This window comes from Lampetra fluviatilis, chromosome 33 (assembly GCF_964198595.1).
Source record: "Lampetra fluviatilis chromosome 33, kcLamFluv1.1, whole genome shotgun sequence".
NCBI lineage: Eukaryota > Metazoa > Chordata > Hyperoartia > Petromyzontiformes > Petromyzontidae > Lampetra > Lampetra fluviatilis.
In genome coordinates this window covers 7218870-7242598 of record NC_136307.1, presented here as the reverse complement: position 1 = coordinate 7242598, position 23729 = coordinate 7218870, and the positions used below count along the sequence as shown (strand labels likewise).

General features: G+C 50.9%; 2 protein-coding genes across 5 annotated transcripts in view; one reads left to right on the top strand and one right to left on the bottom strand.

The window, feature by feature from the left end:
• Positions 1-23729, bottom strand: part of MRPL11 (mitochondrial ribosomal protein L11) — a 99124-nt gene that overhangs the window by 30154 nt on the left and 45241 nt on the right. The window lies entirely within an intron of this gene.
• Positions 5231-23729, top strand: part of LOC144944016 (uncharacterized) — a 49881-nt gene continuing 31382 nt past the window's right edge. Inside the window, exon 1 of one of the 2 annotated variants that reach the window (XM_078871997.1) lies at positions 5231-5619. The gene's annotated coding sequence lies outside the window, so the exon portion shown is untranslated. Of the gene's footprint in view, positions 5791-23729 lie in introns of both variants that reach the window. The other variant, XM_078871996.1, reaches the window with a different exon arrangement.

Sequence of the window (23729 nt, the reverse complement as noted above, 5' to 3'; positions counted from 1 at the left end):
TCACTCAAAATGAAATCAAATTAAAACTTATGACAAAAGCTGCCACATTAGCGACGTTCCTAGAGCCGGCGCAACCGCTTTAAATTTACGCGCGGAACCTCGGCGCGGCAAAATGAATTGTTCAGAACGAACCGTTGGCCGCCGAGTTAACGACGGCACGAGAGCGTGGCCGCCCTCCCGCGGTCGCCGACACCAAACTTGCGGAGCTGCGGAGAGGAGTGGAGGCGTCGGAGCGGTGGTGCGAGCCGCCAGGCATAGCGACCCCAACCACAGGGGGCGACGCGCCTGCCGTCCTCTACAGCGCGTCTCACCCATCTCCAGCTCGCTCACACGCTCACGCTCCCGCCCGCCCGCCCGCACTCCAAACAAGACCCTTGCTCGTTACACTCTCCGCTTCATTACGCCCGTCACATATTGACATTTCCGGCCACGTAGTCGTCGGAATAATGATGATTATTATTATTGCTAGCTCTTTGAGAACATCTGGCCTACGTGGATGAGCGGGCCGATGCATCCTCCTAAAGAGCTCCCTCGAGTGGAGGCCCATTCCGCCAGCAGTGGCGTGAGCGAGCAGTTGCAGGCCTGCGCCTTCACCTTTTTGTTGTTGTTGATATTTCACGCGCAAGAAATGTGTCCGTGACACTCTGCGTACTCATTCTCCTTGGGGATGTGGCAAAGAGTTCAAGTTACTCAAGACGAGTGAAGATCTTTTGGTACCTTTGTTTGAACCTGTGGATGTGTCTTAGTCGCACTGGCTCGTGTTTATGGGACTTTCACAGAGTAAACACACTTTTTATTTCCCGCATGCACAGCTACATGCGCAAAGACGCTTGGTTAAAGGCTACACTTTTGAATCGATGTGTGCGGACTACTGTGACACTGAGACTTACGAACAAGATGGAACAAAAGCTCAAAAGTGAGCAGAGAAACATGTAAACATGTAGGCCTGGGATAGCAGAGACGCAGAAAAAGGCGCATGTGAATTAGAAAATACACACGCTCAAGATAAACGTTTATTACTGTTAAGGGTATTAAGTGGGCGATGGCCGGTGGGCGAGACTAAGGGCTGAGTGACAACCAAGTGGGGATCGTGTCCTCGCTGCCGACCCCAAGCAATCATTCATGGGGCTTTTGGCTGAAAAGAAGATATTGCTGGGGCCAGGCCGGGCTGTTAAGCGTTGAATGGAGAATCCGTGCTTGCGTGAGTTGTTGCAGACGCAAGGGATGACATGAAACATGTCGTCTGGCCCCACCAATTGCCAATATCTCAAAATACATTGACTCGTCCGTAAAGAATTGCACCACCAACTGACAAGCAAAGACATATCTCCCGTGTAGCCTCACGGGTTTGCAGCCAGTCCTGTTAGCGAGCACATATTAAAGCCGGCACAATGCCCAAATATCTGTCTATTCTGTGCCTAGGACAGGCCCAGACCTGGTTCATTTACGTTCTGCATGGCTGGAAATCAAACTCAGGTCACTGGGTTCATGGTGCAGTACATGAACTACGGCAAAACACTGCACTCACAGACACACACATAGATCAAAACATACACACATACATAGATCCAAACACACATACACAGATCCAAACACACACAAATCCAAACACATACACACACGCAGGTCTAAACACACACGCAGATCGAAACACACACAAACACACAGATCTAAACACACACACACAAATCAAAACACTCGAGCACACATAGATCAAACACTCGCACACACACAGATCAAAACACTCGCACACACACAGATCAAAACACTCTCTCACACACAGATCCAAACACACACACACAAGATCCAAACATGCTCACACACACACACACAGATCCAAATACAGACGTGCACATACACGCAAAGATCCAAACACAGACGCTCACACACACAATACATACACAGATGCCCAGTATAGACGAGATATGCTGTTTGTGAGCTCCTAGTGAGGCCAGCACAGTTCACAAGGAAGAGGTGTAACCAGTGGCCCTCCCAGCCACCTTTGCCTCCCCAGTACTTGTGTTTAAACACCGCACCAACCGCTCACCCAAGTTCAACAGTCGACCTATGGGAGGCCGAGAGCGAGTGGCTCTCAATCAGAAGGGTTGTAAGTTCGAATCCTTGTTGAGGGGGATTGACTCAGCCATCATCATTCCCTTTGAGGTCAATAAAACGAGTAATGCTTTTTTCTTCTTGGTTCTTTCGGTAAAGTCACGTAGAAGGGAAATAATAAAATAATAGAAATAAAACATAATAAAATAATTCTCACGACGTTTCGACCACAACGCAAGCAGCCGTCCTCAGGTGAAGACCAGGTCTGTCGGGGAGACAGCGTCAGACCTGGCCTTCACCTGAGGACGGCTGCTTGCGTTGTGGCCGAAACGTCGTGAGAATTATTTTATTATGTTTTATTTTTATAATTTTATTATTTCCCTTCTACGTGACTTTACCGAAAGAACCAAGAAGATGAATCCCTGCAGTCACAAAAGCTTTAAATCGAAAAAAGTAACGCTTTGTGTGGGGAGGTCAGCAGTGGTTGTCCTTTGTATAGACTCGCCCCCGCCATAGGAATGGGGAATTTCCACTACTGGCCGAGGGCTAGAAAGGGTTATATGAGCGCTACCTCAATGGCTATTTGTGCCGGAAACCACTTTGATTTTGACACAGGCAAGGTTGGCAGGCCCGATGAGACATCATTATTATTATTGAAAAGCACTAATACCGACGACGCCACCACGCCGGGAGGAGAGAAAGTGTTAAACTAAAAAGAACCTCTTCCCCCGTTCTCTGAATAACAGAACACAGACGCCGTGGTATGTGAAGACCTCACGCATACGAATACAAAGATCCCTCGTATTATAGCCTTGACAGACTGTGGCCAGCACCACGCCCGCCCGCCTTTGTCTCCCTAGTAGCGATGTTTACGCACCGCACCAGGTACTCATTTGAGGCCGAGTCGATCTAGGGGAGGCCCAGAACCGATTAAGATAATCGTCACCGGTGGTGGCCGTGAGCGGGAATCCAACTCGGGCCGCCGGGTTCGTAGCGCAGCGCGCTAACCGCTACACCTCCCGCTCCCCACAGACGCACGCACAAGCGCACACGCTCGGTCAGAAGAAACCACAGGGGGTGGGGCACAATCCAGATACGTGGGCCGACGTTACATCACAAGCACAGCCAGAGAGAGAAGAGAGGAAGGAGAGAGAGAGCAGGACAGATAGAGATAAAGGGGCGAAAAGGTGGGTGAGTGGGGGGGGTTACAGAGAGAAATTGATGGATGGGAGGCAAATTGTTAAAACTGATAGTGGACGCGAAAGCGTATGGGAGAATGAATGAGAATTAGCGAGGTGGAGGACAATGTGCGTGCGCGTGTGTGTAAAGACGTATTTGGGGAGCGGCAGTGCAACGGTTAGCACTTCGCTGCGCTAGGAAAACCCGGCCACCCGAGTTCGATTCCCGCTCATGGCCAACACCAGTGACGGTTATCTTAACCGGTCCTGGGTCTACTAGGTCGACTCAGCTTCAAATAAGTACCTGGTGCAGTGTGTAAAAATCATTGCCGTTGGGGAGACAAAGGCGGCCGGCGTGGTGCTGGCCACCCACCCCCTCGTGTGCCGTGCCAGCCTTCATAGGTGCTCGCGAACACCACTTTCCCCAACAGTCTGTTACAGGCGAAACGGGAGATCTCTTTGTATCTTTATTAGGTATGCATGTGCACGTATTATGTACACGCGGTGAAGTATGGCCAAACAAACCCCACGATCCGAAAAAGCAGCGAATAATACGAGGTCCGTCTCCCAGCTGCGAACTGACGGAGGGCCGTACGCGACACCTGTGAACAAGGAGCCTCACAGCTCGTCGGATTCCTCCAGCACGAATATGTAAATAAACATTCGGATCCCGATGCCGATGGCACCCGCGGTGCACATGAGCGCGGCGTGCGCGCGGCCAGGAGCAGGTTGACGGTGCACACGGCCGCAACAGGCCAAGCGGCCCCCGAGGGGACATTCACGCCTCGGGCCTAAATCGCGCGCAGGCACGTTTGCATGACTGAGTCACAGGGATCGCGCCCGATTCCGTCAGATCTTGGAAGCTAAGCGCGGTTGAGAGCCTGGCGAGTGCTCGGATGGGTGAGCGCCAGGCAGGCACGAACAGGTTGCTATAGCAGGCTGCCGTGAGGCCACGTCCTCGACAGACCTGTTCTCCACCTGAGGACGGCTACTTGCGTTGTGGCCGAAACGTCGTGATAATTATTTTATTATGTTTTATTATTATTATTTTATTATTTCCATTCTACGTGACTTTACCGAAAGAACCAAGAAGAAGAAGAAGTGCATTGCTGTACGTATGTCCCTCCCACATGCGCTGACCGGTGTGGTGAAGTATGGTCAGAGGGGGAGAGATGGGGAGTGCTCGGGGAAGGGAGGGGGTGCAGCGGGGAGAGAGATAGAGGTGGGGAGAGACGGGGATATAAAGAGGGATAGATGGGGAGGGAGGGGGAGTATCAGGGAGAGAGGGGGGGGGGAGTACAGGTCAGAACTCACAGGACCAGGATGAGTCTCGTTTGCAAGAGTGACCTGGGGGGATGACTCTGCCAGGAGGGGGCGATGATTACTGCTGTCGACAATCTAAATTTGCTATGAAATATTCCATTTGGCAAATGTGGACCCTGATGCCGGGACGCAATGGCCTAACTCTTGCGACTGGCATCAACTGTGAAGCGGACGCCACAAAGGATGGACGACTGTCACTACACCCGCAGTATTAATGGGGGCGGCCGCTTGGGTTTCAACCGTGAACCTCTGCAACGAGCGGCGAATGCGCGGCCGCTGCGCCGCGTCGCCAGAGGGAGTGAGGAACGCAGAGAGGGGAGAGATGGGGAGAGAGAAGACGGATAGCAAAGAGATAAGGGGGGAAGAGGGGGAGGGAGAGACGGTGGGGGGGGAGATGGGAGAAAGAGGGACGAGAGATACAGTGGGGAGAGAGAGAGGGAGTGAGGCAGAGAGGTGGGGTTTTACATAAAGCAAAGTTAAAAAAAAAATTACAAAATGATGAACGAAGCAAAGTGCCGACTACACCGAGCATCTTCTTGTTTCCACTGATCGTAAAGAAAAAAGAGGCAGACAGGGAGAGAGAGTGGGAGGGAGAGATTAGGAGAGAGAGACGAGGAAAGCGAGGGAGGGAGTGAGGCAGTGTGAGGAATGGGGAGAGGGATTGAGGTAGAGATTGCGAGAGAGGGGGAGATTGGGAGAGAGAGGGAGAGTCAAGGAGAGCGAGGGAGGGAGCGAGGCAGAGAGGGAGAAATGGGGAGAGAGAGGGAGTGAGGCAGAGAGGAGGGAGAGATTGGAAGAGAGAGGGAGGGAGCGAGGCAGAGAGGGAGGCGCATCTGTGGCGGTGACGACAGCCAACACCACCCGGGGCCGATAAAAACCTCTCAGTAAAGCAATCACTGCAGGAGACAGCGCGGGAGAGGGCGAGCAACACAGAGAGAGAGGAGGCGGAGGAGGAGGAGAGGGACAACACTCGCGTGACAAGACGGAGCGAGACACGGACAGGCGGGCAGAGACCGGCGTAAAGAAGCGAGGAGTGCAGCAAAGAGACAGCGACGCGAGCACAAAGGCAAAGATACAAAGACACGCACACAACACAGAGGAAGTGACACAGAGAAAGAGAGAGAGAGACGCGAAGCCGGGAGAGAGGGAGACGCCGTGAGTCCACGGCCGCACAGCGGGTTCGGCATGCCGCCTGCGCAGCCAGTGGCGGCCGCCTGCTGGAGTCGCACGAGACGAGGTGTGTGTGTCTGTGCCTCCCTCCCTCCTGTCCCTCTACCCCCCTCCCCTGCCACTTCAAACACACACCTCCACCCCGGTGCTCTCTGCCACTCACCAGGTACTGCGCTCAGCACGCGGAAGGACAGACGGCACACGCACCGGCACACGCACGCGCGCGCGCTCGCACGCGCACACACACACATACATGCAAAGATCCCCCCTATAGCCTGAAGAGACTGTTGGGGCGAGTGCTGTTAGCGAGCACCTATGAAGGCCGGCACGGCACACGAGGGGGTGGGTGGGCCAACACCACGCCCGACCGCCTTTGTTTCCCCAGTGGCGATGTTTACACATCGCACCAGGTACTCATTTGAGGCTGAGTCGACCTAGGGCAGGCCAAGGACCGTTTCAGATAATCGTCACCGGTGTTGGCCATGAGCGGGAATCGAACTCGGGTCGCTTGGTTCGTAGCGCAGCGCGATAACCGCGACACCACCACACACACACAAAAAGACGAAGGTCACCTGAATATCCTGAACAGACTGTTGGGGAAAGTGTTGTTAGGCTCCGTTGTTAGGCTCGCGCAGACGCAGCACACACAAGTAATCGTGGACACAGGCACCCGCGCACATAACGCACACGTGCACTCGCACCAACGTGCGCATGCACGCACAAGCACACGCATGCACAAGCACGCACAAGCACACGCATGCACGCACAAGCACACGCACGCACAAGCACACGCATGCACGCACATGCACACGCACGCACATGCACACGCATGCACAAGCACACGCATGGATCCACTCATGCAAACCTGCACGTAAGTATACACACACAATTACACACCCGTACGCATGAAGCCACATCCACACACACCCCCGCGCGCACACACACACACGTTCGCCAAAGTAATTCACATAATACATTGAATAGGCGTGTGCCAAGACGCATACAAGTACTGTGAGCACTTTTGAACGCCGGCATGGCACATGATGGGGGTAGGTGGCCAACACCATGCCTGGCCGCCTTTGTCTCCCCAGTGCTAGTGTGTATATACCACTCCAGGTACTCAGTGAAGGCTAAATCAACCTCGGGCTTATTCACATATTTCCCATTGTTCTTGGTGGCAAATATTTGCACACACACGCGCACGTATGCTCAGAAGCACACATACAAATAAACATGAACAAATGCACACACGCGCCCGCGCCGACGCAAGTACACACAAACACAAGCACACGTGCATGTACACACACACACGCACAAGCAGGCGCGCACAAACACAAGCGCAAAGACAAACACACACACGCACACACATCCACACACGCGCACAGACAAACACATGCACACGCACATCCACACACAAATGCGAAACCGTTTTCTCCGTGGAAAATAAAGAAGCCCTGATGCTCAATGCGTTTGACTGTCAACGCTGCTACCGGTGGCAGCTCATACGTGGTTCCATAGACGTGTGGTTAGAATTGACACGTGGTTTCCAGAGACGCGTCGTTTGAATAGACCTGTGGTTTAAAGAGACACGTGGTTTGGATATACGTGTGGTTGCAGAGACACGTGATACGAATCGGCGCGTGGTTGCATGGACAAGTAGTTTTAATAGACGCGTGGTTTGCATAGACCTGAAGTTTCAAGAGACACGTGGTTTGAATGAACCTGTGGTTTCGTGAGACACGTGGCTTGAATATACGTGTGGTTGCAGAGACACGTGGTGCGAATGGACAAGTAGTTTTAATAGACGCGTGGTTTCAAGGGGCAGGTGGTTTGAATAGACCTGAGGTTTCAATAGACTTGTAGTACGAATAGACCTGTGGTTTCAAGAGACACGTCGTTTGAATAGACGTGTGGTTTGAATAGACGCATGGTTTTAATCGACGTGTGGTTGCATAAACCCTTGGTTATATAAAAGGGTCAGAGGCAAGTGCTTTTGACGAGCGTGTGTTGAGGCCGGGTCACTCGTGTGGTTGGGGGGTGGCCGCCTTTGTCTCCCTAGCGGCGATGTTTCCGACGCTGTGCACATTTGATGATGAGCTCAGACACTAGAGGCTTCGGCCGGGTTTCTGATTATCAACATTCTGCTCGTGCTGCTAACGGTGATGATGATGATGATCATATGCGTTGTGGCTCGTGGGTGAACTCAAGGCACCGGGTTAGCAGCGCCGTGAGTTTGCTATGAATGACCACGGTGGAAATACCACCATTACCACCGTCACATACACCACCACCACCACCACCATCAATAAATAACACCACCATCACCGCAACCACCATCAACACACCACAACCACCATCACCATCACAATAGTCTCCACGATCAACACAACCACCAACCACTACCATCAACACCACAACCACTACCATCAACACCACAACCAACACCACCAAAGACGCCCCCCCCCCCCCTATTATAGCCTTAACAGACTGTAGGAGCAACTGCTGTTAGCGAGCACCTATGAAGGCCGGTACGGCACACAAGGTGGGTGGCCAACACCAGGCCCGGTCGCCTTTGTCTCCCCAGTGGCGATGTTTACACAACATACCAGGTATTGTACTCATTTGAGGCTGAGTCGACCTAGGAGAGGCCCAGGACCGATTGAGATAATCGTCACTGGTGTTGGCAGCACCACCACCACAAACGGCCAGCAGCAAGCATCAGGAGCAACAAAACCCCGGTGGTTTGCGCGAATCAATTCCGCCTGTCGGACACGAGGCAGCATTTGTACAATCCCCCACTCATCCGCAGCAGCCGCCGACTGTGGTGTGTGGGAGGGAGAGGATTGTGGGGGGAAGGGGGGGGGCACTGTCCCTGTCCATGCGCGGTGGCGGCGTGCGCTCTTGAGCTTCACCTCATCTCGCTGTTCGTTTCTTTAAAAATATAAAATTCTCCTTCCCCCCCCCCCCCCCGTTCAATCCCTCGGAAATCTCGCGAGAGCGCTGCATCGGCCCCCGCGACTTTGAGAACGGCCCCGCGGAATGAGATATCACAAAACTACATCTGAAATCCCTTCAATATTATGATGGATAGCAATTTTAACTTGTAACTCTCCGCACAGTATTTGCTCCCTTTCGATGACAGAGAATGTATCATGGGTGCGAGGAACCACAGTTAAGCAGAAAGGAGGCCATACGATGAGCCGGCGCCAACAATTGCCAAGCCCTGCGGTCCTCTATACATTAAGATGTTATTGGCCAAATTAATGTTGGAGGAAACCGGAGCACCCGAAGAAAACCCACACGAGTGAGGGAGGGGGCAACACTCTATCCCATACAGACGGAACAGGTTGAGTCCACATTTGCTGTACCACCTTCTGGCGAGCCAGGGTATGGCACCTCTAAAAACATTCACACGATCCACCAACCCTCACCTCCACAGAGTACAGGTGCGTGTCACTACCGCCCCGGCTAAAGCGACATCTTATGCACACTAGGGGTGGCACTTTCGCACAACCCTGTTACGTAGAGAAGTGTTCGTCACATCACAGTAAAACTAATATTTCTAATAACGGTGGGCTGGAACGGTGACAATTTTAGCACAAAACCACATTTAATATAATGCTCTTTGTAAAGCCAATGGTGACTGGGCAAGTACCATCAATTCATGACACAGTTTAAACTAAACCGATAAACTATTTATTTTTATTTTACCAGGTAAGGCCCACTGAGTTATATAGCTCGCTCTTATTCAGAAGAGACCTGGCCACAAATGATCGCTCAACCAAGTGGCTTATCATGTGGAAATTTATAGCAGCCAAATAATCCAAAATGCATGTTTCTAAATGTGGAAGGAAAAACCGGAGGACCCATAGAAAAAGCCACGCAACCACGGGGAGAACATAGAAACTCCAAATATACAGCAGCCGTCAGGGTCGGTATCGAACCTACGACCTCCTGTATCCCAGGCGAGGTAGTTAACATCTCGCCACCGTGACAAGATGTTAATGGGTTCAAACCCAGGATCTCAGCAGTGCCAGCTCAACGCTGTGACCTCAGCAACCCTTAGGCACTGAGCCTGGCTCTTGGCTCCGCACCTCAAGGGCCACGGTTATTTACGTCCCTGACATACGGTGCCTGTTATGAATCGCATTAGCATTATCATTATTGTGCGCACTCGCTCTTCTCCCCGGTTACGGCGATGACATACGATACAAATTTACAAAGGAACACCTCACAAACATCGGTCACGAATCTAATTAATAAACTCGCCGCGTGTCACAGCCTTGGTTGGGTCGTGCAGTGCGACAACGGCACAAATTTCAAGCGGCACTTCCGGCACCGTGGACAGCGCTGCGATAATTGCGGCCGCTTGCCTCCCGTAACCTGCGCCGAACGGCACTCGTGCCGACGACACGAATAACAATCGCGGGCCTTTATTTAACCCAAGAGAAGCCTCGCCAAGCCTCAGGACTCTCTTTGTCAAGCGAGGGCTCCCGCTACATTGGGCATTGACAGGCCAGCTCTGCCAATGGGGAGTTTTTGGGCTTCGCGTGGGAGGAAAGCCGGAGAACCCCGGAAGAGAACCCACGTCCAACAATGCCCCGGCATGTCCCGGTGGTCACCCATCCAAGTAACTCGCCAGGCTCGTCCCTCTGCTTCGCTTCTGAGATCTGACGAGAATTGGGGCGCATTCTGCGTAGTTTGAATGTAGGCCGGGAAAAATATTCCTCCCGGCCCTGGCAGCAATAAAGAATTCAGGGGGTGGGGGGGCTGAGAGGGGTGACATTGCACTTGAGACGTCCTCAGAGACTTCAAACCTCAGAGGTGTGAGCTTGAGTAATCGTGACAATCAATGGACTAGAACGTTACGTTATTCAGTTAAACGATTAAACAGTCTCCTTCACTCTCTGTTCCACCCATTTTTTTATGCATCACAGTAGAAGCCGTATTTAAGCATTTTCTCTTGGGAGCAAGGACACATGTGCTGATGTCGGATGCAGCGTGCCTATACCAGAAATTGTACTTTACCTTCACCCCCACCCCCACTCCCATCCCCACCTCTATCCACCAGCGTAATGTAAGAATGTGTAGCTTATATCAGAATTGCGCCTGAAATCTAGCTTCCGCTGTATTTGCCAGGTCGCAACCCTCGCCACCCCCCGCCCGCTCCCTACTCTAATGACAACATAACCCCTCCCCCCCACTAAGCATCAGGGCCCAGCAGTTTGAGAAATGTCACTGTTGACAGACAGCGGTGAGAGGACGAGGGAGAGGAGGGAAGCGAGGCGGGCGAGGGAGTGAGCGGGCAGGCGGACATTAAAAACAGACGTTGATTGATGGCGGCAAATTGTTGGCCGAACGGTGTGTACGGCAGATACGGTCAGGTGGCAAGGGACGACGCTCTCAGACGAGAGTTGATTCATTAGCGACGAGCGCGAGCGGTGAGGTTTGCAGGTGACACGTGTCTGATTGTGGGGGCCTTACCAGCGGCACAAGACCCTCTGCTCGTGGTGTCGCAGTGTGATGGTGTGGCAGTGTGGCGGTGTTGTGGTGTGGTGTTGCAGTGTTGTGGTTGCAGTGTGACGTTGTCGTGGTGTCGCGACGTGAGTAAACGTGACCGTCGTCGTTTACAGCTCAGGCCGTCCTTCCCGGTCCCAAGCTGGGCCATTCGCTTTGCCTCCCAGTTCACTGTTTAAATGCCAGCTGTTCTTTTGTTGCCAGATATATAATTGGTTGTCTGGCATTCAAGAGGAACAGCAGGGATTCATACATCACGGCTGCCAAACACAGGTCACAACGACAAATGGGCCAGCAACAAACAGCACAGCAACACAGTTGGATCGCGATGAGTTAAAATAAAAAAAAAACTGTCCACGGTCCACATCGTCATTCCTGTCCCCATCATTATGGTCGTCGCTGAGGTTGCTTAAATGAGCACCACGTGGTGAGGCCAAATCGAACAACAGTCAAAAAATATCAGCTGTCGCGCAAATCTCTCAATCCCGAGTCCTGCCATTCCAATTACTGCTGCAACAAAGCAGAGGCCCACTACACTCACTGCCACTCAACCCGTCTCGCCACAGACCTTGGAAACACAACAAACGGACACGTGAACATTTATAAACAGACAACAATTCAATTTCATCGCCGGTAACGATTAGATTTTTTGTTCAAATTGGTTTGGGGGGGCAAAAAAATACCACCGAATGCCTTTGAACATCCATACAGATATATCTTTTTTCATTGAATGATTTATTTCATCGATGCCAGAGCGCAGTCGTTTTAATCTCTGGCGAGGTGGCAACGCCACGTTGATTCCTCTGCGCGGAGCGCGGCACGCGACAATAAAATAATGAATCTGTTCCAGAGCCGTTATTTGATTCATTATTTGTTTTCCTGTGATTACCTCTGTGGGCGACTCCACGCTGCTGGTAATTAAGTGGAAGAAGGACAAGGGGGGTGGGGGGGGTATGAGGCACAAAAAGTAATAAAAAATAATCGTAATAAGATACATCGGCGGGACGAACAGTGCCACTCAAATTAGTGCCCCCAATTAAATGTAATTGTGTTCAGACGCCGCCGTATCGAGCTCACGCTCGTTCACATTAGTGGACGACGGGGAATTGGAGGACGGGGGATTGGTGCTTGAGCCTTTGGCCCGAGAACGGCTTATCGTTACCACCCGGGGTGGCAAATGCTAATGAAGAGTTTTTTTTTAAAGGCCTTCTATCTCCCGATCGCGGATCCGAATGATGGCAAGGTCACCGCAGTTGCCGGTTTGTGAGAAGAATGTCATCAAACAAGGGCAGTGCAGTACGCGCGATAGCTAATATCGTCTTGGAAAAGAGTTACAGTATTGTGATAGGAACCACATACGGAATATGAAACAAAATAGGCGTGCATAGAAACGAGACAGTGCCGTTATGTATGCTAAGATTTCTGCCCGTGGTGGACAACGCCCAAAGTGGACACTACATGTGGTGGACACGAGTTTCATTTTCCACCCCAAGTGGACACGACTGACCCCCGTGGCTCATGGGCTCGACGGAAATGTCGCTCACGTTCACGTGACCGATACGGAGGGGCTTGCGGTCGCGGGGTCGAGGGTCAACGCGAGCATGGAGTTTACCCTCTGCTCAATCGGGGCACCTGGGTTCGGCCTACCATACACGAGCTTAGCCACGTCCTGTACCGTGTCGTACCACTACACCTCCCAAGTGCCCAGCTGGGCAGTGCCTGACTCAAATGGGAACGTCTCGGTCTCGTGACGTTACGCCAAGAGCACAGTTGGAATAGAATTGGGAAAAGAAAACATAAAAACCCTGACACCGAGACCGTTACAAGTGAAAGTGTCTACTTGGACAGAGCCCAGACTGTGCACATTCCACATTCTCATTTCAAAGTTTTTCCCTTTCTTTGGTGCCACTAAACGATACACTGTAGACTTCCCAAAACAGTGGTACTTGTTTTATCGACTGGGCAGGGACAATTAACAGGGCAGAGTCCACTGTGACCGGGATTTGAACCCATAGCTTTCTGACTGGGAGTCTGTTTATCTGAACCGCTTTGCCACCCGCAGACTGCAGTAGGGGCTGTGTAATGTATGTCTGCAATGTAGCGCAGGTGACACATGGAATTGGACATTAGCAGGTATTGCCTATTACAGGAAATGCCATTGCAGAGTGAAGATAAGCACCAGCCTGGAGCTAAGGTGCAAAGGAAAGTGCCGAGCCACTGTCACGGCACCATCACGCAAGGCGACGTATCGTATACGCAAGAGTAACGGCCCCTTTTGTCACTCCACTGCTGGATGAAGGAATCCTAATGCCCGGCACGTCGGGGGGGGGGGGGTTGTCTGACTACACTTCACCGCTCCGGGCGAGCTGAAATTTTAGCCACGATGTTTCCGCTTGCTCGTGTCTGTGCGTCGTGGTGGAATTCCAGCACAATGTATGTCCGCAACACTTAACGGGATTGCGTTACACTAACCGGAGGAGGGGTGTTTGGTGCCTGGATGCGGACGAGGAGCTAATTGTATAAAAAAAAACGCGATTCGGAAATCAGAAAATCCACAGCAATTGCGCCGTCGATGTTCCTGGGTTGCTGGAGCCGGTTCAAGAGCTCTGTGCTCTTGAGTGGCAGGAGGTGGCCGTTTGGCTCAGGGGTCGCAGTAATTAGCTGGCACCGATGAGAGCCTGGGTTCAAATCTGGGTTTTAGCCAGCCCGTGATTAATGTGGGTTCTGTTTGTATGTAGCCAACCGTGCCAATCGGAGATGCGGGGGAAGGACAACAAACTAAAAATCGAGATTTAAGAGTGCATAACTCCAGTGTCTTCCTAATATTGGAAGGAAGAGCATTCCAGATGGCCGCAGAAGCGCATCTGAAGGCGCACAATGCAATGACCATCTTTGTTTGATGTCCAGCCAAACTTCTGGTCGCTAATGACTGCATTAAAAAACCCATTATATGAAATTTAGATTTTCGCTTAATTTGGCCAAAAAATTCCATCTCTGATATATGTTTTCTTTGCTTGACTGCCATATGATGAACATCTCTAAATCAAGACACGCGGTTCAAGAGCTCACTTGGAGAGATCTGAGAAGTAGTTCTGTGATATTTCATTCCACAGGACTGTTCCCGCGAGAAGTTCCGGCCGGAAATTTAATCTCATGACATGACGCCGACAGCACAACTGTAATAAAACTGTGGTGGAGATACAAAAGGGAAATTTAAAATAAATATATGACGAACAAGCAGGTGCAGTGCTCAGAAAAAGGTCCCACATTTGCTCGAACTCGCATTCAGCGCCCGTCTTTTGAACTCACGCAAATGCGAGACAGACAGAGAAAGAGAGATGGTGTGAGAGAGATGAATAAAAACAACTATCGCGAGACAGAGCAACTCGCACCCACGCGCACGATGGAAAACACAGATACATCGGCTGCACAATAAACAGATTTCATGTCTCACATACCTCCTCATCATCCTCTGTGTGCTAGGCGAGGGGGGTAGGGTAAATGTCAGGAATTGCAACTTTCAAAGCCGTCTGTCTGACACTCTGTAACATAACAACTTTCACCGAGGGGGGGGTGCAGGGGAGGGGGACAGCGCAAGTAACTTGTCTACGAGAGCGCCGTAAGTCTTGTTTACCCAATTTTGCCTGCAATCCTATCAACGTAGATGCCGCAAACCGTCCTCATTAAGTTCCAAGTACAGATGTTTAAATGTTAAACTGGGAGGCAGCGAGTGTACGGACATTTCATATTGCATTAGACACGACGATCGGGACACAGTGCCCACGCTAATATAATATCAGAGACAAAGATCCCCCGTACAGCCTTAACAGACTGTTGGGGCAAGTCCTGTTAGCGACCAGCACCTATGAAAGACACACACAGAGCGTTACACGATGCACACATACACACACACGATAGATATGCGAAGTTACGTAAGATGTAATGAACGCGATGCACACACAAATATAGCATCAAAAACACACACGCAGATGGGCAGTAGTGGTGCAGTAGTGGTGCAGCGGTTAGCGCACTGCGCTATGAACCCCAATTCGCTTCTCACTCACAGCTAGTATCAGTGACAAATATATGAACTGGTCCTGGGCCTCCCCTATGTTGACTCAGCCTTTAAATGAGTATCTTCTACAGCGTGTGAACATAAGCATTGGGGAGACAAAGGCGGCTGTGTGTGGTGCTGGCCACACACCCCATCGTGCACTGTGCCTGCCTTAATTGGCGCCCGCTAACAGCACTCGCCTCAGAAGCCTGTGAAAGGCGATGTGTGGAATCTGTGTCTCTGTATTGCGGCACACTGTGTGTCTGTGCGTGTGTGTGGTGCATCAGCCAGTCATCTCGGTCATCTCGGTCAGTCGACCCGTGGCACCTGCTGAGTTTGCCCCGTGACCTCCTGCCAGCGGGCGTTCGACACTTCACGTGGCCTCAAGGTGCACTTGGCCTGGCACAAGCGTCGTGGTGACGTCACCACCACTTAGTGGCGAATGGCAGTTGTTGTTGTGATGTTACATTTGCGTGTGCATTTGCGTCCACACACATTATGTAATATTGGAGACCAGAGCTCAATTCCCAGCCGTGGGAAATCCCCAGTCACAGCGCATCGGGTGAACGGGCTGTAAATTAGTATAAAACTATTAACGCCACATTAAAAACCCACGACACGAGGTGCACACACATAACGTTACACATGCCGAGATCGTTCATCTACTCATAAAAGTGGGGGGGGGGGGGGACCCACTCGTGTGAAGACTCATAGGCCCATTAGCCTCCCATCCCACGTGTGTTAACTGCTCCCAAAGGACAAAGCCGAGAGAGAAGCCGAGAAAGTTTGGGGCCCGCACGCGAGCGAAGCAAAAGTCACGTACGACAGGTTCGCCAAAACGAGTTGAAATTAATTGTCGGAGTGGGGCACGAATGGGAAAAAAAACACTGCAGGCCGTGCACTAAATACGAGGGGCGACCGCTACCTACAACGGATCACGACAGCGGGGGAAGGCCAGAGCTGGGGACCAAGCGTGCTTGAGGAACTTTTCATTGGTAATAAAATACAAATTTTTATTTTTTATTTTACCAGGTAAGGCCCACTGAGTTATATAGCTCTTTTTCAGAAGCGACCTTGCCCATCACAAATGATAGCTCAACGAAGTGGCTGATCAATTTGTGATTTACAGCAGCCAAATACTCGCGACCACACCGAGAGACACGCAAACTCCAAATATACAGCAGCAGGCGTCAGGGTCGGGATCGAACCCACGACCTCCTGCATACCAGGTGAGGGAGTTAACGTAAGCGGTAATGGAAAACAATGCAAACATTTGTCTGACGAAGGTCGTCACCAATCAGCGCGTGTCGCTCGCCGTGTATGTACGTATGTTTAACTGCATCCGCACCGATCGGAGCTAACCATGCCAATCGGAGGTGCAGGGGACACGTGGATCGCGAACGTCGACACCGGCAAAGAGACTCGAACACGAAGGACTGAAGAGTACACAAAGAACTGTGGAAGGACGCGTGCTCCAAAAGAGGAAGAAAACATGGCTCACTGAACAAATGCAGAGAGGAGACCGTTGCATGAACTCTTAGAGAAAGTGGACTTGAGCAAGGAAAAATCGCTGGAAGGGATTGTGGCCAACAGATGAGACTAGAGAAGAACTGGCAGCCCAAGGGTAGATGATGCCTAGGACAACTACCGTGGAGGTGGAACGATGAGATCAGGTCAGGTCATGTGCAGGAGCGAGGTGGACTGTGACCATCGCAAGACGGGTGCAGGGTGGCGTCGGCGTGGGGAGGCGCACATCCAGCAGTGGATAGATCAGGTTTGGTTATAACGCTGATGATGATGACGACGACGACGACGACGATGATGATGACACAGTGTTACATTATAAACCCATCTACAGGCCACATACACACAGTGTTACACAAGATGCTTTCTTTATCATGTTTGCGTTTATTTGACAGAATAAACGCAAACATGATATAAATGCAAACATGATAGAGAAACATCAAATACCGCATGACACAGGATGCACCATTTCATGAACAGCACAGGAAAGACGTGGACTATATAGTGACACGGCGACACACAGATACACAATACAAATGCACACACAAACACAACGCATTTTACAAATAGACACCATCGATGAAAAATATTCCCCATATAGCCTCAATAGACTGTTGAGGGTAAGTGCTGTTAGCTAGCACCTATGAAGGTCAGCACGGCACACGAGGGGAAGGATGGTTGGCCAGCACCATGCCGGCCACCTTTGTTTCCCGAGTGGCGATGTTTACACACCGCAACAGTTATCCATTTGAGGCTGTGTCGATGACACACACACACGAGACAATCACAAGAACACAGAGGATAGCATAATGCTACACATAAATTGCGCACGCAAAAGGATCCCCCGCTTAGCCTCATTAACTGCACGGGGGAAAGTGCTGTTAGCGAGCTTCCATTGAGGCCAACAAGGCAAACTGTGCGGCCATTACCATGCCCAGCTTTCTTTGTCTCCCCGGTACTGATGTGCACATGCCTCACAAGTTACTCATTTAAGATCGAGCTACCCTAGACCAGGCCCAGGACAAGCTCACATATCACTCCTTTCTTCCGCAGCTGGGAATCTGACCCAGGTGGCCATGATTGTAGCATGCAAACACAAAGATCCCCTGTATAGCCTTAACAGGCTATTGGCGCAGGTGCAGTTAACGAGCACCTATGAAGGCCGGCACGGCACACTAAGGGGGTTGGTGGCCAGGAATCATTTGAGGCTGAGTCGATCTAGAGGAGGCCCATAACCGGTTCGAATATTCGCGAATGTTATTGGTCGTGAGTGGGAATCCCAACTCGGGTTGCTGGGTTCGTAGGGCAGCGTACTAACCACTACATTACCACGTGCAAACACGCGCACACATACATACACACAACATAGACACAGCTGCACATAGGCTCGTGCAGACACACAAATAAACACATTCAAATGTACGTACATGTATACAAACAACAAACAAAGATCCCCTGTATAGCCTTAACAGACACTTGGGGCAAGTGCTGTTTGCGAGCACATGTATACGTACACACAAGCACACACGTGTGCAACACACAACATTCAAGCACACGCACACAATAACACGTGCACACAAACGCACACATGCAAATGCACACATGCAAAGCGCCAACGCACACTTTATGCTCAGACGCCTACACTAAGATTTGCTATTAGGAGCGCTAATATGTTCGACTGCCACAGGTCCCCAATTTGCTTTATGCCGAGAGCTGTGGCAGGCATTAGCGGATAATGGGTTTTTGGCGGTTGCTTGATTCAATGCCCGATGCCACCGCCGCCGCCACCATCGCCACCCCAACACCGACAGAACCACAGCAACCGCTGCCACCACCGCCACAGCAACCACCACAGCCGCTACAACAACTCGACAGTCACCACTCGCCCCCATCGCTTCCCCCCCCCCACTCCAAGATCCGCGAGTGTGTTTAGGGAAGACGATGAAAAAGTTGCAGGTGAGAGGGGGCGGCACTACACAGCCAGTGTGAGATCATAGGTCGCGATAATTGCATGCAAGCGTGAATCATTTTATTTGGTTATTTAAATAAAAATAAACTTTCATGAAATTCCCAAGCTGCACAATTGTGTAAAACAAATAAAGGGTCTGCAAGAATCAGAGAGAAGTTTATTTGAGTCATGAAGGCTTAAAGATTCCGAATATGCATGGTGTATGATAATGCAATTCAACACAATTTATCAGCCCAGTGACAGGACGGCCGCTGAGGTTCCCCCCGCAGCTAAAACATCTAGGCAGGCAAGAATGTAGCGCAAACAACCAATGTTCATGATGTACTAACAATAATAAGAATGCGACGCAGAAAAGAGTAACGTGTGGATTACACAGTGGACGTAGATTAAATAACTAATTCGGTAAACAAAGTAAGGTGGCGCTGGGGGCGCTGGGGGCAGGACACGTCATGGCGAGACGGGACGATGGTCGTTGGTCAACAACAATAATCATTATAATAAGGTGACGGCCAACGGATGAAACGTGCCCGCCAGCATGGCCGCCGAGGAGATGGAGCAATGGAAATAATCAGCTCGTGTGAATGTGGTCGGACGGATTGGAACATTGCGGGATCATGAGAGATGGAGGGGGTCCTTCATGCAGTAGTGGATTACTCATGGCTGGTGGCCTTCTCGTGTGCTCCCACCACGATCGCAAGTTATCCAGCATCGGGCGATGATGTGGCCTGGTCTCTAACCCTGGCGAGGACCTCCACGGTGCGGGGCTCAGATCAATAGACGCTCCACGGGTTCGGAGTTTCACCACAGTCAGATGTGCCACTGTCGCTGGAGGAGCCGCACTTCTGCACGTTGACTTTTGAGCTGCCCCACTCCCGTGCCAAGCAGCCAGATGTTCGACAACGTCGATGTGCGTTGCGACGACCTTCGTAATCATGTCGAGCCATGTTTGCCACGTTCGCCATGTTCCCGGTCGCATGCATTTCCAAGTGTTTCCGTTTCGGCAAGGAAGCTTTTCCGAATGGCAGCATAGAGGCACAGTGTGGCCTTGTAGCGGTTGTCTGGTATAGTCCACCTGGCGTGACCATGTCTCTCCCCGTGTGCATCTCCGTGTCTCTCGTGTGTATCTCCCCATGTCTCTCTGTGTACATCTACTCCACGTCTCTGCGTGTGCATCTCCGCATCTCTCCGCAGAGTGGCCATGTGGAGGATGTCTCGTTGTCGTGATCGTTTTGCTCACGACCGCTCTCTTGATGTTCGGTTCAAGCCGATTCCAGCGAACGCTACAAGGCTGACAACGTGCCTGATAACGAGGACTAATTATACAGTGGTATTCATGATAATAATAACAATTATAACCATATGGTGGTGGTGACTATATATTCCCCCACCTCTCTCTGCCACCCCCGCCACTCCCAACTCATTAAGTAAAATGTGTAGAAACGCATGTTAGAATTAATTGGAGGCAAAAAGCTCGCATTATAACGCACAATTAAAAAACAATTACCAAATTAATTAACTAAAAATATATAATGGCGCGCGTGGCGTGGTAACGGTGACCGATCGCCAGGCCGTCGGCAGTGGCATCAGCAGCATTAGCAGCATTTGCATCAGCAGAATCAGCAGCATCAGCAGTATTATCATCAGCAGAGGTTGTAGCTGATGTAGCAGCAGCATGAGCAGCATCATCAGCAGCATTAGCATCAGCAGCAGCATTAGCATCTGCAGAGGCTGTAGCTGATGTAGCAGCAGCATAAGCAGCATCATCAGCAGAATTAGCAGCATTAGCATCACCAGCATTAGCAGCATCAGCAGTATTATCATCAGCAGAGGCTGTAGCTGATGTAGCAGCAGCATAAGCAGCATCATCAGCAGCATTAGCATCACCAGCATTAGGATCAGCAGCATCAGCAGTATTAGCATCAGCAGAGGCTGTAGCTGATGTAGCAGCAGCATAAGCAGCATCATCAGCAGCATTAGCATCACCAGCATTAGGATCAGCAGCATCAGCAGTATTAGCATCAGCAGAGGCTGTAGCTGATATAGCAACAGCATCAGCAGCATTAGCATCACCAGTATTAGCATCAGCAACATTAGCAGTATTAGCATCAGCAGAGGCTGTAGCTGATGTAGCAGCAGTATCAGCAGCAGCACAAGTATCAGCAGCATAAGCATCACCAGCATCAGGAGTATTAGGATCAGCAGCATTAGCATCAGCAGCAGCATTATCATCAGCAGAGGCTGTAGCTGATACAGTAGCAACAGCAGCAGCAGCATTATCATCAGCAGAGGCTGTAGCTGATACAGTAGCAACAGCATCAGCAGCATTAGCATCAGCAGAGGCTGTAGCTGATACAGTAGCAACAGCAGCAGCAGCATTATCATCAGCAGAGGCTGTAGCTGATACAGTAGCAACAGCAGCAGCAGCATTATCATCAGCAGAGGCTGTAGCTGATACAGTAGCAACAGCATCAGCAGCATTAGCATCAGCAGAGGCTGTAGCTGATGCAGTAGCAACAGCAGCAGCATTATCATCAGCAGAGGCTGTAGCTGATGCAGTAGCAACAGCATCAGCAGCATTAGCATCAGCAGAGGCTGTAGCTGATGCAGTAGCAACAGCATCATCAGCATTATCATCAGCAGAGGCTGTAGCTGATGCAGTAGCAACAGCATCAGCAGCATTAGCATCAGCAGAGGCTGTAGCTGATGCAGTAGCAACAGCATCAGCAGCAGTTGTAGTTATGTGACTACTCGTGCTGATGCTATTTCATTGGCTGAATCATTGCCATCAGCAGTAGCAGAAGCATCCCCAAAACCAGCAGAAGCAGCCACGCCATCATCGTCAGCAGAGGTAGTAGTAGTTGTAAAATCATCAGCAACGATATCAGCATCAAGAGCAGATGCATCAGGAAAATTATCAGCAGAAGCAGTAGCGGACAGCAGCAGTATCATCATCAGCAGTCGTATAAGCAGCAGCTGCCAACTCACCCTCTGCTAACGACCGTCAATTAAACATCTCCGCTGATGACTGTCCTAACGAGGCATACGATCTTAATGTTCCATGTCCTGTATATTGGCGTTCTCGGTATCTCAATAGCATTCACTTTGTATAGTTAATAATAGAGAAAAAATAAATTGGTGTCTTTTTTATTTACAAATTAAGTTTCTACATCAACAATATCGATGCATCATTACACCCTGAACACTGATTGACAAGGGGCAGCCATGAAACTCCTTGATCATGTCAACGCTGATGGGAGGGGCCTCTGCTAACGTGGAGCTCTGCAGAGCAATTGAGCCTCCCCTTCCACAACGGCCAAAAGGAAGAGGTGGAAGTTCCCACACTTCACCCCACCACATGCGACCTACCGATTGAAGAACCGTGGCACATACCACGGCGTATACCTATTTACATGGCGCCACGGTGGAGAGATATTAACTACCTCGCCTGGTATACATGAAGTCGTGGGTTCGATCCCAACCCTGACCCATGTATATTTGGAGTTTGCATGTCTCTATCCCTGTGGCCGCGTGGATTTTTCTCCGGGTCCTCCGGCTCTTCCCTCCCCATTTAGAGTATTTGGCTAATATAAATGTCCACATGTTAAGCCACTTCGCTGAGTTCATAGCTCAGTGGGCCTTAAAAATAAAAAATAGTTTAGTTTTAGTTTAGAAAGGTCTAAGAAACAATCGCGGGCTGACGGTGCCGTTGCTAGGCCGGCCCCCGGCCATCACCACTTTCCTTCTGCCGGATTCGGCAAACTGTTGCGCAGTCGGTGGCCGACTGGCCAGCCGGCCGACCTCCATCGGCACCGGCGCGTCATCTGCGTGGCGTGAGCGCAGCTGAGGGTGGGAGTTCAACTGAAGCTCCGCGTGGGAAGAAAAGGGAAGCGTTCGTCTGTGCATAATTTATTTTGCCCGAACGAGAGAGCGGCTCCCGTGCACCCGCCCAGCCCCTCCGACATCAGCTGCAAACACAGCTGCTAATTGGTCCTCAGGGAGGGAATCACAAACTGGTTATTATGCGGGCACAATTAAAAAAAACTACGTTCGTGCGCGCACGTGTGTGTGTGTGTTATAAGTATTTATTTGTATTCTAATAAAACGGGAGAGGAATTAATGTTTCGTGAAGCGAGGCTCTGACCCTAAAGCCCTCCCTCCCCCCCCCCCACGTTGGCTGCCACACTGGCCGCTAGGCCGAGGCACAGTGTGCACTTGGCATTAGAGATGTAACGACGCGTGGATTAATATTGATTTTTGAGATTTAAATTCGCATATGTTGCATGTAATGGAGTTCACATGGGGTGGCGTGGAGGTGGGGTAGGGGGTTGAATGGTTATCCGTACAAAACACGTACAATTATACCCGAAAGTACATTCAAATACAAATATTCCCTGCATAGCCTTTATCGACTGTTGTAGCAAGAGCTGTTAGCGAGCACCTATGAAGGCAGACACGGCACACGAGGGGATGGGAAGCCAGCACCACGACTGACCACCTTTGTTGCCTTAGTTGTGATGTCTACACACTGCGTCAGCTACTCATATGAGGCTAAGTCGACCTAGGGGAGGCCCAGAAAAGGTTCAGATAATCATTATTGGTGTTGGTGGTTGTGAGCGGAATTTGAACTCGGGTTGCCAGGTTCATAGCGCCGCGTGCAAGCCGCTGCGTCACACCTCCTTATGCACAAACGTGCGCACACACACACACACACTCTTGCAAATGAGACTATCCCGGTCTCTTGAGTTCTCACCTGGTCAAACAAACAAGCAACACGACTTGACACACACACACACAGACACACACAACCTGAGGAGTGATATTGACAGTGACCTACAGAGAAAATGCAAAAATTACTGTGACGCGCATCGGCCGCTCGCTCCGTCTCCCCTGACGTCGAGCGAGCGGGACCGCTCGAATTCCCCCCACCACCTCCCCCGTCGCC